At 42.7% G+C, this 17,365-nt stretch overlaps 1 protein-coding gene and 1 pseudogene across 9 annotated transcripts in view; both read left to right on the plus strand.

Annotated features, from left to right (window-relative positions):
* The window catches only part of ROBO2 (roundabout guidance receptor 2), a gene marked incomplete at its 3' end in the record, with an annotated part of 1,552,622 nt that overhangs the window by 218,483 nt on the left and 1,316,774 nt on the right, over nucleotides 1–17,365 (plus strand). The window lies entirely within an intron of this gene.
* On the plus strand, nucleotides 3,596–4,338 carry LOC308241631 (large ribosomal subunit protein uL30-like; annotated as a pseudogene). Its single transcript has one exon. The product of its transcript is annotated as a large ribosomal subunit protein uL30-like (transcript).

The following is a 17,365-nucleotide window of genomic DNA, read 5'->3' on the forward strand; positions in this document are numbered from 1 at the left end:
CGGCTGGTGGGTGGCAGGCTGATTGGGGCCTCCTGGCCAGGGGTAGGGACCTGGGAGGTTGTCCATCAGCTCTGAGAAGGGAGCCAGCTGTTAGCCCCCTGGGAAAGGGGTCATGTCCACTGCCAACCATCACCGGTTCCCCATCCCAGTCCGGGTCCCAGCCTCAATCAGGCAATGGGGGCCTGCCAGCCGGGGAGAGGGACCAGGAGGTTGGCCGGCAGGCCTCTATCAGGTGATGGGGGCCTGCTGGCCAGGGGGAGAGACCATTGGAGGTTGGCCTGCAGGCCCCATCCAACAATGGGGGCCTGTGGGCCGGGGGCAGCTCCTGCATTAAGCATCTGACCCCTGGTGGTCAGTGCTCGTCATAGCGACCAGTTGTTCTGGTCGTTCCATTGTAACAGTTGCTTAGGCTTTTATATCCTATCTAATAAAAGAGTAATATGCAAATTGACCGTACCTCCGATACACCCACAAGCCACACCCACAAGCAACGCCCACCAGTCAATCAGGAGCGAATATGCAAATAAACCCAACTAAGATGGCTGCGGCCATAGAGAGCAGGAGGGAGGCTTGGGTTTCCCCAGCAATGAAGGAAGCCAAACTTTCTGCCTGCCCTTGCTGGCCTAGGCCTCCACTCAATGCTACAAAGTTTCAATGATAGAAGATAAATAAATCCCAACAAAAATGGCGGCAGCCACAGAGCTGGAGAGAGCAGGAGGCTAGGGTTGCCTCCGGTGATGGAGGAAGCCAAGCTTCTACAGCCCTGGCAGGCCTAGGCCTCCACTCTAGGCTACAAAGTTTCAATTATAGAAGATACATAAATCCCAACAGAAATGGCTGCCACCACAGAGCAAGCAGAAAGCTTGGCTCCACTCCAGGCTACAAAGTTTCAATTGTAGAAGATAAATAAACCCCAGATTACCATGGCCTCCACTTGGGTCGCCAGGGGGGGTGGCTGGCCTTCAAACCACCACAGGCCCCTCGCCCAGGCCACCCCACGCCCCAAGGGAACCCCCACCCTGATCTGGGACACCCTTCAGGGAAAACCAGCTGGCCCCCACCCATGTACCAGGCCTCAATCCTATCTAATAAAAGATTAATATGCAGATTGACCATCACTCCAACACACAAGTTGGCTGCCCCCATGTGGTCAAAGATCCTGCCCCCATGTGGACACAAGATGGCCACCACAAGATGGCCAGCAGGGGAGGGCAGTTGGGAGGGACCAGGCCTGCAAGGGAGGGAGTTGGGGGGGGGGGGACCCAGGCCTGCAGTGGAGAGCAGTTGGGGGGGGGGGGCAGGCCTGCAGGGGAGGGCAGTTAGGGGCAAATAGGCTGGCAGGGGAGCAGCTAGGCATCAATCAGGCTGGCAGGGGAATGGTTAAGGGGTGATCAGGCTGGTAGGCAGAAGCGGTTAGGGGCAATCAGGAAGGCAGGCAGGTGAGCAGGTGGGAGCCAGCAGTTCTGGATTGTGAGAGGGATGTCCAACTGCCCATTTAGGCCCTATCCCAGTGGGTCCCAGTTTGGAGAGGGTGCAGGCTGGGCTGAGGGACACCCCCGTCCGTGCACGAATTTCGTGCACCCGGCCTCTAGTATATAGATAAGTGGATTCTGAATGATGTATACTGTTTGACTTATCATGATTTTTTTTCTCTTATAACTAATTTCTGGGAAGAAACCAGAAACTTCAACTATTGCATAATTAATTAGAAAGTTCATTTTCAAAATGACTTATTTTGCCATTGACAATAGTTAAAGTATACGTACATGAACTTCAGTATCATTCAGAATAAGTATTTGAACATTTATAATAATAAATACAGTGTTTCTTAAAAGTATATATTATACAGTGATCATTTTAAAATGTTTATGACATCAATTATGTTTGTCACAATGAAATATGAATACATCAGGCTTTGTTAGAACAATGCAGAGAGATAGCCCAGAATCAAGAAGGTGGAAGTGAAGATAATTTCCTTTTGCCTTAATAGCTTTAATTGCAGAATACAACAGAATAGAGCTGCTCCCCTATTCAAAGTTCCCTTTCATTGTCTGTCTATAAGCTGTCATACCATGCCTGCTGCCTGTCATGTCATCCTATCTTGTTCCACCTGAACAGATTTGTGGCAATATTGGCTGAGTGCTCTTTTCTTTGCTTTAAAATATACATTCCCCATGTACTGCTGAATTAGAAATAGTTTAGGCTTATGTGTGAAAACTTATTTACTCTGATAAATGTAATAGGTGCTCTAACTGTATAAATTAAATAAAATCTGATGTTTAGAATTGACATTTTACTTATGAAAAAATGAGGATATAATTTATATATTTCAAAAATATAAGTATTATGATTTGAATAAGATAACAGATTTCATGTACAGACAACTACAAAGAAAAGCAAAAACTTTATTTGAAAGTTATATGATCCTTCTATATAATGACAACTAACTGAATAAAACTAACCACTGAAAAATAAAAAAACTTCATCAGTATAGATGATTAATTGCAATATATTCTCTAAGTCTCCTTAAAAATTAGTTTTTAAATAATTCACTTAAAACATCTAGTTTTTGTTTCACCTTTTTAATCCAAATGCATTACACAATTCTTAATATCAATAAATGGAACTCAAATTTACTGTTTCTTGTATAAAATGAGCAATTATTATTTGCCATGATGTGTAATTAGAACAGTACTATTTTTTCATATTGTTCTCTCTCTTTGCTCATCTGGAAAAGGTCAATGGTTCAAATTACTATTAGAATAGTAACTAATGAAAATATGCATAGCATAAATACTTTGCTTTACAATGATTTGTCACTGAGAACACTTAAAAATTTATAAGACAATGTTTGAGAGTGTTTCCAGTGTTCACTACACAGTTGTAGGAGTGCACTACTTTCATCGCAGAAAAGTAAACTTTAACTTGATAAGAGACATAAATAAGAATTCGTTTAGAATATGAGAGACAGACAGTGATGCAGAAAGTAATAGCTGGCACCTAATGACTGTGAAGAACTATGATCAATAGTCATCAGATTAATCTATTATCAGTTGAAAGTGACAATTCTGGAAGACTGTAATTTGGTAGGCATAAATTATCATCACTTCTGATTATTTCCTTCACTAAATGTCCATCAGTAGTTTTAGAATATACATTTTACATTGTAAAACAGTTTATTTAGTGCAGGCTAGTTTCTAATATGATTATTGATGGTAGCCTTTATTTCAGGTCTCCAGGTGCAATATTGTTTTATCTTTCATCATTAACTGGGAAGATGTAAAACCACACATCTATAATATAAAAATGTAATGTGCTAATTAGACCAGAGGACCTTCCAGCCTAAGCCATGGCACCATGGGGGTCAAGGCAGAGGCAGCCGCTGCAGCTGTGGGGGCCAAGCCCCTTGCATGAATTTCGTGCATCAGGCCTCTAGTATTTATAATATTTGCAGGTTATACTGAGCTTAACTTTGTGTATGGTAAATGAGAAGGAATGGGGAAACAGGATAAATAATGATTCAGAAGTAGGAAAAGAGGAAATTGGAAATAAAAATCATATTTTAAAAAATAGTATGGTGATGTGCATTGGAAAGATGGCAGAGGAAGAGCAAAAGAAAAGAAAAATCCTTTTGGTTTCAGAAAATCTCCTGAAAAAGAGGAAGGCTTATCATGCTCTGAAAGCCACCCAGGCAAAGTGAGCATTTTTGGAAAAGAAGGAGCAGAGGAAAGGAAAAGATATCAGGTTTAAGTGACTGGAATGGTTCCTACATGATGCCTGGCAGCAACAACATGACAAGGTGTGCCTCAGACAACTAGAAGTGAAACCTCATGGTTTGGAAGTGCCAGATGAACCTTCCTTGGCCTTTGTTGTATGCATCCAAAGGGTCAATGGAGTGAGCTTAATGGAACAAAGGATCATTGCAAGGCTTCGCCTGAAGAAGATTTTCAGTGGTGTCTTTATCAAAGTGACCATCCCAGACCATAAAAGCACTGCGTACAATGGAACCTTATGTGACCTGGGCATTTCCAAATCTGAAGTCTGTCTGGGAGCTCATCTTGAAACGTGGACAAGCCAAGGTCAAGATCATCATCCCTTTGACAGACAACATAGTGATTGAGGAGCATCTGGGAAAGTTTGGTGTCATTTGCTTGGAAGACCTCATTCATGAAATTGCCTTCCCAGTTAAGATTTTCCAGGTGATCTCAGGGTTCTTGGCCCTTTCCATCTCTCAGTGGCCCGTCATGCTCCCAAGACTAGAGTGGGCTTCCTCAAGGAGGTGGGCTCCCTGGTTATCGAGGTGAACACATCAATCAGTTCATCCGGCAGCTGAACTAAACTCAGAATATCTGAAAGCACACTGCATTGGAAGCATGTGTTTTTGTTTTTTAGAATTATCCAGTTTCTTCAAAGAATATTATTTTCTTCTATATGTTAAGAAACTGGAAGGGAAGGGTCAGGGAAAAGATGGTGATGTCCCACTTCCAAAGGAAAAGTCCAGTGTGTTTTCCACGTTGGCCACTGCTGCCAACTCTGGAATCAACCAAGGACAGATGCCTTAGAAGAGGGGGTCCTGCGTCACAGTTAGGAGAGGTTCTTCTTCACATTTTCTATACCCAGGCATGAATACAAGACAACATTGGACCCAGCCCAGAGGCATACCTGAACTTTCCTAATTCCTTGTTTTGGAAAGAACTTGAAATACATTTAGAAGAGCACATACACATACATAAACACACACACAAAATATAGTATGATGAAAGAATTGAGAATTATTTTTTTAATAAATGAAACCAGTGACCCTTTCCTTATCAATAACTGCCCCAAGCAATCTTATATTTATATCAATCCTATATAATAAAAGGCTAATATACAAGTATACCAAACAGCAGAATGACCAGTCGCTATGACGCGCACTGACCACCAGGGGGCAGACGCTCAATGCAGGAGCTGCCCCCTGGTGGTCAGTGCACTCCCAAAGGAAGAGTGCCGCATAGCCAGAAGCCAGGCTCACAGCTGGCGAGCACAGCCATGGTGGCGGGAGCCTCTCCCACCTCCACGGCAGTACTAAGAATGTCTGACTGATGGCTTAGGCCTGGAGCAAAGATGGCTGGTTAATTTGCATACGCAGGTGCGGAGCAGCCGGGCGGGGTGGGACGCCTGCTATGAGGGGGAGGGTGGGGACGGAGGGAGCTACAGGAGTGGTGCTCTGGCCAGAGCGGAGAAGACTGAAGGCTCCGGCTGGAGTGAACACTGAAGGCTCCAGCCAGAGCGAAGGCCTGGGTCCTGGGTGCCGGAGGAAAACTGGTGCCCTCAGCCAGGGGAAGGAAGGCCTGTTGCACGAATCTTCATGCAACGGGCCTCTAGTTAATAAATAAGAGAACAAGTGGTGATTTAATCTTTGGGCCGAATGCAAAATGAAGCACATGAGTTTGATTTTCTGAAAGAACCTGAAAAAAATAATTTGCTCTTTGCTGGAAGAGGAGCTCCGGGTTCCATGGCCACCCTAACCACCAACTTTGTGAAGAAAGGAGCTCCTAATTGTTCTAAGGGAGATGATGGCATGCTCACATTAACACCAGAGGGAAAATTAAGTGCAATGGGTGGAAAGTAGAACAAGAAACATTCAACCTAATACAAAACGCAACACTTTCTAACAATTGTTATTCTTCATGAAGTTGTGAGAGCCCCAACACAACATTATTCTAGCAAAGCCCAGGTAGCTATCTATCATGAATACTTGTGTTTGGATCTCATAATTCATTTTCAGCATATATTTCTTCAATGTCTAGTATTGTCTATCTTTGTTCTAAGAGCTCAGGTTACATACAAAAACAAAGTGAAAAAATGTTACCACAAATAAGATGGAGAATAATAAAACCAACAAATACAGAAATACATAACATAATTTAATATAGGGATAAAGCCACAAAGAAAAATAAAGCCTGACAAAGTTGTTGAGTATAATGAAAAGGATGCTTAAGGAAAGTCTCTGACAATTTGAGCAGTAACCAAGGGTAGATTGTGAGTCCTTGTAAGCCATCATAAGAACCATGAAATATTTGTTAAATTTTTATTGAATTTATTGGGGTAACATTGGTTAATAAACTTATATCAGTTTGAGGTGTACAATTCTATAATCATCATCTGTATATTGTATTGTGTGTTCACAACCCTAAGTCAAATCTCCTTCCATCACCTAAAGTACACAGTTACATTTTCATAATGGAATACTACTTGGCTGTAAAAAAGAAGGAAATCTTACCTTTTGTGACAACATGGATGGACCTGAAGAACTCTGAATTTTATACTAAGAAGAACTGGAACCATATGGACAGGGAGAGGTAGATTCCGTGGTTTTAACTTCTCTATGAACTCTGACTATACAACTTTCCTGTTTCCCTCCTCAAACATTGTCCACCTCAAAATTATTATAAATAATTAAAAATGGTGAAACTAAAAAAATTAAACATCAAATATCTAAATATAATTTTATATGTCATGGAGTGAATTGTTTCATTATTTAATTTCATCTTTAGAGCTCTCACTGACTTTTCAATATTTTTTAACTTGAAAATTTTGAAATGTAAAAAGAAGTAGGGAGATTAATGTAATGAACTCCACATACCCATTACTCAGCTTGAACAACTATCAAACTGTGCAAATCTTATTTTATCTGCAAACCTACCCACTTTATCTCCAATTTCATAAAATGTTGAAACAATTCCCAGATATCATACTATTTTAAGCTTAAATATTTGAGAATGTAAGAACTTTTTAAACATAACCATTAGTTTTATTAACACTTCCACAATTATTAAAATATTTCTTAATGTCATGAAATACTTAGTGTTTAAATTTATTTAAGTGCCTTACAAATAATTTATCATAATTGATTTATTTGAATTAATATCTAAGGTTTACTCATTATATATTCTTTTTTTTTTAAATATATTTTATTGATTTTTTACAGAGAGGAAGGGAGAGGGATAGAGAGCCAGAAACATCGATGAGAGAGAAACATCAATCAACTGCCTCTTGCACACCCTCTACTGGGGATGTGCCTGCAACCAAGATACATGCCCTTGACTGGAATCGAACCTGGGACCTTTCAGTCTGCAGGCTGATGCTCTATCCACTGAGCCAAACCAGTCAGGGCTCATTATATATTCTTGATAAATCCCTATGGCTCTTTTTAAATTTCTTTTTTTATTTCAATTTATTTGTTGATAAAATTGTGTCAATTGTGTTGTTTACTCCCCACACGCAAAATTTTGATAATTTCATCCCCATGGTATCATTTAACATGTTCCTGTGTCCTATATTTTTTGTAACTTGGGTTTACATATAAAAGATGTGGTTTAAGATTCTCCTTCAGTTTACTAGGCATTCAGTCAAAGTTAAGACACTCCCCTGTACAGAACAGAGAGCCCAGAAATAAAACTAGGCCTATATGGTCCAATAACATTTGACAAAGGAGGCAAGAACATACAATGGGCTAAAGACGGTCTATTCAATAAATGGTATTTGGAAAATTGGATACATTAAAAAATTAAACTACATCACTTTCTTTCACCATATACAAGAAAAAAAACTCAAAATGGATTAAAGACTTAAGACCATGGATTAAGACTCAAAACTATAATATTCATAGAAGAAAATGGCTGTAAAATTTCTGATACTTCTCTTAACAATATTTTCTCTGATATATCTTCTTGGGTAAGGAAAACAAAAGAAAGAATCAACAAATGGATCTACATCAAACTAAAATATTTTTGTACAACAAAGGAAACCATAAAAAAAAATGAGAAGACAACTTACTGGATGGGGGAAGTTATTTGCCAATGATATATGCGAAAAGTGGTTAATATCCAAAAATTATAAAGAACTCAGACAACTCAAGGTCAGGAAAAGAAAAAACAACAAAAATAAAAATGGAGAGAAGACCTGACTACACACTTTAAAGAAGACATACAGATGGTCAATACATATATGAAATGATGCTCAACATTATTAATTATCAGAGAAATTAAAATTAAAACCACAATGAGATATAACCTCATACCTGTCACAATAGCTATTATTAATAAATTCACAAACAATAAGTGTTGATGAGGATGTGGAGAAAAGGGAACGTTAATGCACTGTTGGTGGGAATGTAGACTGGAGCAGCTGCTATGGAATACAGTATGGAGGTGTTATGCCCAGATTTCGTGATCCCCAAAGACCACCAAGGAGCCGAGTCCGATGCAAAAGCAAAAAACCTTTATTCGAGCTAGCTCGAACTCCCCGTCCACCACACTCGCCAATGCAGCGGCAGGAGGCAGAGAGAGAGCTCCAGGCCCCAAACGCGCTGATTTATAGGGGGCCTGGGAGAGGTAGGAGGGGTGAGGTAGTGTGGCCTCTGCTGATTGGTCGGGGTCAGGTTGCACATGGGGGCAGGGTGCGGCTTACTTCCCTCTTGCATTTCTATTGGCTAATTCAAAAGTGTGGGTTGGGCTCTTAGAGAGGTTCTAGGGCGGGAACCTGACTCCACGAGGTGGAGGACATGGAACAAAGGGAACATGGAGTCGGTCTTTCCTCGCCCTTTCAGGAGTAGTCTTAGCAAGCAAGAATTTACAGAAGCCAAATAGCAGGGTTAAAATTTCAAACAGCAGTATTTATATAAGATGGATGCTTCATTCCCCACTGGTTTTATGTACATGAGTCAAATCATTGACTCTTAGTCATTGTAGTTATATTTACCCCTGAGGACTATAATCCTAATTTTCTGCCTAATAAAGTTAGTGGGCCTGCTAATAAGATAAGGGCCTGGAATGAGGGCCAGGAGTAATCTTTAGAGTCCGAAGAGTCCTGGACTCTCAATTTTTCCTGGGCTGTCTTAAGCTGGGTGTGATGAAGCCACGTTGGGATTCCGTTGACCTTGATTGCCATGGAGGTAGTCCTTTCTAGGTAGGAGTCAGTCCTTGGGTGGCAAATTTCTTTACCCAAACAGCGTCACCAGGGTGGAAGGGATGAACCAGATCAGAAGTTGGTACAGGCAGAGTGTCTCAGATGTGCTTCTGGATTGCTTCCTGCGTAGACTGTAAAGCCTGTAAGAACTTGAATAAAGACTGGTTATGGATTTTAGCTTTTTCTAGATTGGGTAGGCCAGGATCTGGAAGAGTCACTAGAATCTGTAGAGGCCCCACTGGTTTTAGGGCAGCCTCCCGGGCAGCTTCATCTGTGGCCCGGTTCCCTCTTGCTTCTGTGGAGAACCCTTACCTTGTTGTAAATGCGTACCTGCTATCAGTATAAATTGTTACTGATTTTTCTTTTGTCTACCACAGAGCCTGAAACTGGGTGACTCAAGTGTTTGACATCCAGTGCTCTAGTGTGTTCTGGAGTAAAATCTCGACCTCATGTGGGGCAGTTGGGATTAGTTAACTGCCCTAGGGTTAACTTATTTGCTTTTTTAATAAGCATAGCTCTGGCTGCTACCGCCCAGAGGCAAGTAGGTCACCCAAATGCAAAGGGGTCAAGTCTTTTGGACAAATAGGCTACCAGCCTTTTCTAGTGGCTGAGACTTTGGTGAGTACCTCTTTGCCTATGCCCCTTGTCTCACATACGTAGAGGTGGAATGATTTAGTTACATCCTGTAGCGCTAGATGGCCCATCGTCCCTGCTCTGCTCATGTCTGTCTAACTGCCTAATATATTACCTCAAGGATCCTGGCTCTGAATTCTTTTAGGGAAAATGGACATTGAATTTCTTCTGTAGCTGCTTCGTGCTGAAGTGGGATGGAGTTTTCTCTCAGAGCCAACAGATCCTTGCTGTCTGTCACAGGGATGCTGAGGCCGGGGCCCAGAAGGAGGTGGGCTTTTGACCTGGCAGAGACAAACTGTAACAAATGGTCCAGTGGAAGGGAAAGAAAACATTTCAGTTTTAATGACCTCTATTGAAATAGAATTTTTCTCCTCAAAATTACCTCTATGTTTATCAAAAGAGCCGGATAAAGACGAATTTACCTATTGTAATTAATTTGGCCTGATTGTTTGCATAAACACAACAAGAATGGTAACTGACTACCTTTGCTGGAATTTCATGATTGAATCTTATTGTGCCCCATAGGGCCAGGAAGCCAAGCCATCCAGCTGCCTTCAGGCCTGCCTGTAGTATCTGCTGAGTTAGGTGAATCCCTCACCTGCAGCTACTCCACTTGGGCCCATGCCCTAGGTTTTAAGGCCCATCTCAGTAGCCCTACTACTTGTCACGGCCTAGAGTGTGTGGGGTTCCGCAGGGAGGCAGAGTCATCCTATTGCTCCCCTTCTACTCTGACCAACCACCAGTGATGGTAGGGGATGGGCCTGACGCTCCAGCGCCAGCCATTTTCAGGGCTCCCAAGCAGGATAGCAGGCTTTTCCTTGGCACTCTTATTGGCTTCAAGTCTTCAGAGTTCAGACAGGGCTCTTTAAAACATGACACTCCAGTCAAAGTTTCCAGTCAATAAAACCACTATTAGACACCGGTCTTATTGAATTTATGCAGAGAAATGTATTGCCATGATTTATTAAGCATTGCCAAATTTCAGAGGAATTATATAAGGAGAAAAATATACTGACCTGCTTTAAGATCTTCTGATTTTCCTTGTTAGTCCTTTCTATGGATTCTTCAGAGTAATATAACTGTCTTCAAATGACAAGGAGAAATTCAAAATGTGTCTATATTCAAGTAGACAATTATAGCTGTCCTTGTAGTAGGGTTCCCCCTACTTAACTTGTCCTTAAAATTTCATATGGTCTCTGGGAGGGGTGACATGCCCTCTGAGAAAGGACTAAGGGAGTTTTATTGCTTTACAGGGTCTCATATGTCACAGGACCTCACGGGGTCTGTAATTCCTGTAACAAAGGGCTGGTAGTCACTACTTCCCTCTGTTTCAAACAGGCCTTTCCCAGTTTCCTAAAGTTGAGGTTTGTGCCACCCCTGACATGGGCATGGTCACACAGGCCTGCAAGACAGTAACATCGGCGCTGTGGCCACCTTAGGTAGCCAAATCTTCTGCTACCATATATGACAGATGGTAGGGCTATACAAATACCTTAGGGAGGTGACTAAAGTCTATTCTTGACCTTCCTACACAAAGCAAAATTGTCCTTGTCTTTCTGGAGTCATGTCCATGAAGTCGCAGGTATCATCTAAATCTATTATACAGCTTTCTGCAGGCCACTGTCAGGGCTGTGCATGGTGGCCAGTTCTTCTTTCTAGCCACAAACAGCCTGTCTAATTTCCCTAAATTTTATTCTGGCACAGGAGAAAGTTGTTTGCTGTAAACAGGCAGCTTAACCCCTACATATCTGGGCTTGGACATTTGCCTAGAAAGCCGTAATTTATAAGTTTAACATGTGGCCTTAGGTCCTTCTAACCCAACAGGGTCTCTGCCATCCCTCAGTCAGACTCCTCCTCGCTTGGAGAATCTCAAAGTCCTGAAGGCTCCCGGTCCAGGGAGAGTGCCTTTCCTTTGCTCTTTGACTTTAAGCTGCCAGTCCAAAACAGCCAGAGTTGCAGTTAGAAACAGCTTTGCATATTGCAAAATGCTTCTGTGGCAGTGGCTTGGGTATTAGGCCCCTTGTCTTCCCGCCAGTCCCCTTTGTGGCAGCGCAGGGACCAGGCCTCTCCCAAGGGAGTGCACTGGAAGGGGATCTCAGCCCCTCCTCTTCCAGCAGCAACAGGTACTGAACCCTTTCAGCACATTTGCAAACAGGGAGCTTTCACTAGCTCTATCTGCTGCTTTTACAGATCCTAGGCCTGCTGCTCTATTCCTGGGGCTGCAGGGAGACTAGTAGCAGTCACTGGCTTCTGGTTTAACTGCTGCAGCCAGCAAGCCAAAAGCCTATGTCTTGTATTGCTTATTGCAAAACACTCATTACTCACTGGGCAGCAGTGGGTTAGTTCTAGTGTCAGGTAAATGTCTGCTTTCCCCCGCTTTTCTTGCTGCTGAGGTTTCTTCCAGGGCCACTGCAGGCAGCTCAGGCATCCAGCCCCCCTCACCCCCTTCTTTCATCTGGCTCTTGGGGGATGAGTCTGCCTAGCAACCAGTTTTAAATCACCAGGGCAGCTAGATTAATTATGCTTGCAGAAAACTTGCAACCTTGAATCTAGTGAAGTTCTGATAAGACACCTGGACCATACCCCTACACCAGCAGAACGGTCTGCAGCCAGTAAAATCAACAAAAACCTATCTCTCCCTGCTTCATAATTAACTGCCGACAACCCCTCCTCCTCCATCCCTTCCCCCAGTCCAGTTGTTTGTCTCTCTTCCTGATTGTGAGTCAGAGGAAGACAATTCCTATAGAGGGGAGAAATAGAAACAGTGAGAGTTTCAGAGAAAACTATAGACTACCGCTGTAGTAGTCCTCCCTTTCGAAGGCTGAGGTCCGACCTGTGGAGAAAAATGACTCTTAGTCAGCCTGGAAAGATAGGGAGGAGGAAGATAAGGGTGTGTAGGGAGATTTCTTGTGAACTGAAAGCCTGGAAGGCCTTCTGAAAGAAAAGATCTTTAATCCAGTTACAGATGCTATTAGAATCGGGGGTCCATAGATAGTTAATAATAACTTCAGCCTTAGTTCCACCACAGGTGGCTCACGTTGGATTATGATGTCACAGGCAGGGACTAGGCCTGTAAATCTCTCCGCCCTGTGGAGCTGTAAGCCCTGCCCCTGGAAGTCTCTGATCACCAAAAGAGATAAGAAAGCCATAAATAAAAGTTCTTTGTTCTTTGAAATGTCATAAATTTATACCTTTAAATTAACCCTAGGACTTTAAAATTTCAATTTAATACAGCAAATTCACAAATCAGAGCAAACTGAAACCCTTACTTATACAAAATTAGAGAGAAATTTTTATTAGCTAAGTGGGCTGATTCCCTCCCACTGTGATAGAGAGCAAACATCTCTGAGAAAAATAACTCAGCAGCGCTGCTTAAGACATTTGCAGACCATTACAGGTTCAGCCTTTAATAAATAAAACATTTTAGCCAGATGAATCAACAGAAATGCAGAATAAATCAAAGTAGCTTTTGCTTCACACAGACCAGTTAATGAGCAGATAATTATGCCAAGACAGACAAACATCCATACTCACACTCTCTCAGTAGACTAGCCCAAACTGAAGCTGAGCAGATAAACAAAACAATGCCCAACTCCCCAGATGGGCATGGGAGCACTCCTGGCACCCATGCCCCAGAACAGAATTCTCAACCAATGTCTTGGTGAGAACCTACCGGAGGAGTTAAGACTGCGTCCAGTCCCCCTTCTCAGTAGCAAATTGGCTAGTCCCACACAAACAGCAGAGTGAACTCATAATTCCTTAATCGAATCTGAATTCATTCACCTCCAGAGTCCCACATTTATATACTAGCTAGTCCAAGTTTTTGACTTCTAGCAGATATTTACCCAGAGTTTAAACAGTCACCTGATTCCTAACTCCTGATTAATTTGCCTGAGGAAGTCATATGGCTTCCGGGGAGGCGATCAAGCTCCCCCTTCCACTCACTTGGACTGGGCTGAACTGATGGGGCCCCTACCTTACAGATTCTGTCGACAGGTCCAGAAGTGTCGGTCCACTCTCTCCAGATGCCGGCCGGGTCCTGGGCTGAGGTCCGGGAGTGCCCGGAGTCCCCTGGTTCAATTCTGCTAAATCAGCAGAGCGGCACTGGCTCCCCGGGCCCCAAACCCGGCCCAGTCACCAGAGGCCAAAAGGCCAAGCACAGTTGTTCCTCGGTTCAGGGAACCAATAATGTTACAGAAAACCGAAGAAGAACAAAGCAATACTTAGAGAGATGGAGTTAGGTTTATTACATGCGGGTCCAGAGGAAAATGTCTCTCAAATTCTGGGCCCCAACATGCAGGAATTTTCCCTATTTATATGTTTATACCTTCTTTGTCTCCCAAATATGGGGTGTTTCTGGCCCCTTTTGCAAGTTCTTAAAGAGCCCGTATGTGCTGGGGCCTTGAGACCACAACCAGAGGCCTGGCCTGGCGCCAGCACCAACAACCTTGTCTGGGGAAGGTTTAATGGCCTCTCTGAAGTGGGAGTAGTCTTAACAAGCAAGAATTTACAGAAGCCAAATAGCAGGGTTAAAATTTCAAACAGCAGTATTTATATAAGATGGATGCTTCAATGCTAACCAATAACCATTTGGAAAATATTTTTTGTGAAAATGGTAGTAATTTAGATATTGAATATATTGTTTAAATATGTTATCATTGGCCTTTAAATCTCTGTTATTAAAAAATCGTAAGTACTTGTTGATGCCTTTGGAGGGTCCACTTTATCCTTTTAGTTCTTTTTTTATTTTATTTTATTTTATTTTTTTAAATAAATCTTTATTGTTCAGATTATTACAGGTGTTCCTCTTTTTTTCCCCCATAGCTCCCCTCCACCTGATTCCCACCCCACCCCATGCCCTTACCCCCCGCCACGCCACTGTCTTCATCCATAGGTGTAAGCTTTTTGCCAGTCTCTTCCCGCACCCCTCACACCCCCTTCCCCCTGAGAATTGTCAGTCCACTCCCTTTCTATGTCCCTGATTCTCTTATATTCACCAGTCCATTCTGTTCTTCAGATTTTTTATTAACTTGATTTCTAGATTCACTTGTTGGTAGGTATGTATCTGATGTCATTTTGTTGTTCATAATTTTTATCTTTACCTTTTTCTTCTTCTTCCTCTTCTTAAAGGACACCCTTCAGCATTTCATGTAATCCTGGTTGGGTGGTGATGAACTCCATTAGCTTTTTCTTGTCTGTGAAGCTCTTTATCTGACCTTCAACTCTGAATGATAGCTTTTCTGGGTAGAGTAATCTTGGTTGTAGGTTCTTGCTATTCATCACTTTGAATATTTCTTGCCACTCCCTTCTGGCCTGCATAGTTTCTGCCAAGAAATCAGCTGACAGTCATATGGGTGCTCCCTTGTAGGTAACTAACCGTTTTTCTCTTGCTGCTTTCAAGATTCTCTCTTTGTCTTTTGCCCTTGGCATTTTAATTATGATGTGTCTTGGTGTGGTCCTCTTTGGATTCCTCTTGTATGGGGTTCTGTGTGATTCCTGAACTTGTAAGTCTATTTCTTTCACCAGGTAGGGAAAGTTTTCTGTCATTATTTCTTCCAATAGGTTTTCAATATTTTGCTCTCTGTCTTCTTCTGGCACCCCAAAAATTCGGATGTTGGTACGCTTAAAGTTGTCCCAGAGGCTCCTTACACTATCTTCATATTTTTGGATTCTTTTTTCTTTTTGTTTTTCTGGTTGGGTGTTTTTTGTTTCCTCATATTTCAGATCTTTGGTTTGATTCTTGGGGTATGTTGATCAACAGTTGAGTTTCTGTATATTCTTTATTTCAGACAGTGTATGCTTAATTTCTGACTGGTCCTTTTCCATTTTTTTGGCATTCTCATTAAGGTCCTTGAAGGTCTCACTAAGCTCCTCGGAGGTCTCATCAAGTTTCTCGGTGGTTTTTAGAAGATTCTTGAGTAACCTTATAAATGTGGTTCTGAACTCTATGTCGTCCAGTAGTTTGCTTTCCTCCATTTCTCTCATTCGTGACATGTTTCTTTGTCTCCGCATTTTGCTGCTTCCTTGTGTTGATGGAGTGGCTTTGTGTGGTAGGTGACCTATAGGGGCCAGTAGCTCAGCCTCCCCAGTCACCTGAGGTGGACGCCTTTGGTACACCCCTTTGTGGGCTGAGTGCAAAGTCTTGGTGTAGTTAAGCCTTGATTGCTGTTGGTACACTGGGAGGAATTGACCTCCAGGCCAATTGGCTGTGAGGACCCGCTGTGTCTATAATGGAAGAACCGCTGCGCTAGAGACCCGCTTATGGTGCAGAACTTGTTTCAGTGGGGCTTTGGTGCTCACTGAGTCTGCCTCTTGAATGTATCACTTATGGATGTGAGGAGTTGAAATCTGGTGTCTCACACTGACCACTAGGTACACTGGCTTCTGGATCTCCAATGGGGTGCAGGTCAGCTACTGTCTGAGGCCACCCAACAGGTGCTACAGCAAGAACTACAGTTTTCTCCTCTTTGCTTGGGGTTTGGAGGTTTTGGAGCTGTCTGACCTGGGCTGCAAGTTTGCTAGGTTAAGCTGCGATAGGGCAGGCCATTCATATGCTAAATCCGCTGCTTGGAGCTTGGGTGGGTTTGTAGATTGTGCAGGGTGGGGTCTCAGGGGGTGACTAGGCTAGGGCGTGGCAAACAGCAATGGCTGCCAGTAAGCCAGCTCTGCGGCTCTGCGGCTCCGACCGTGTCCCCGGGTCCCGAGCCCCAGCACAATAAACAATTGTTCCTGCGAGCAGCCCTGCAAGCAAGCCTCCCTCACTTTCCGACCCCACTGCAGACAGTCCAGCTTCTCCCTGTAGGAGTTTGGGTCCCTCGTGTCTCCCCAGAAATGAGTTCGGAGTAATCGGGAGCTTATTTCCCTTCGGGTTGAAAACAGCAGCGCTCCCAGTCACCCATTGCCAGCTGCGCGTCTCCGTACCTCAGTTTTTCAGCGCTTGTGCACCCCTCAATGCTGTTTGCTCTTTCCTTCTAGTTGTAGAACTTCCACTCAGCCAGCTTTCCCATGGTTCTGGGTGATAGATGGTTTGTCTTTTAGTTGTAGTTTTGAAATTGTTGTGCGAGGCAGCAGTTTAGGTGTTTACCTACGCTGCCATCTTGGATCTCTCCCTTTTAGTTCTTTTTTAAATTTTATTTTTAACCTCACATAAAGCTCTTCTGAATGTCAGTTTCCCCTGTGAATTTTCCTCTAACTCTGTTTCTACAGCGAGCAGATTTACTTATGGATTCTGTTCTCCTTCATTAAGTGAACATTATAAATTTTTATTGTTTATTACTAAGAAAACCTAGAGGACAGGTAAAAGTGGGAATGGTCTATTAACGTTCCTTTTGCTTTGCTTTTCTTAGTGTTCTTCAGTAGCAACTACTGACTGATATCAGCAGATCAGTCTTTGGTTTGAGACACACCCAAGTTAGAGGTGGTGCTAATACTTCGCATTTTTTTGCCTAAGAAAGTAATAGGGTTAAAAGCACCTAAATTTAAAACTAAATGAAGCCTTTTCTCTCTCTTCTCATGACTTATTTCTAATTTTCCTCTGTGCTATTCCTCTCTCCCTGAACTTCTATTCTGCAAACACTTTTCATAGCTCATCTACATTCTATGATATTGACTATTTCTAATCTGGAATGCTCAAATAGTGGTTTTCGTTGATTTGTGTCTTGTTACAGTTCTTTTCTTATCCAATTTTAAATTTGGTGTCTTCATACCTTCACTTTTCCCCCTGTGCCTTTTATTGCTAAGCAATCTTTGTAATTCAATGAAATGTTTAAATGAAAGGGAA

Source organism: Plecotus auritus (genome assembly GCF_963455305.1).
Source record: "Plecotus auritus genome assembly, chromosome: 2".
Classification (NCBI taxonomy): Eukaryota; Metazoa; Chordata; class Mammalia; order Chiroptera; family Vespertilionidae; genus Plecotus; species Plecotus auritus.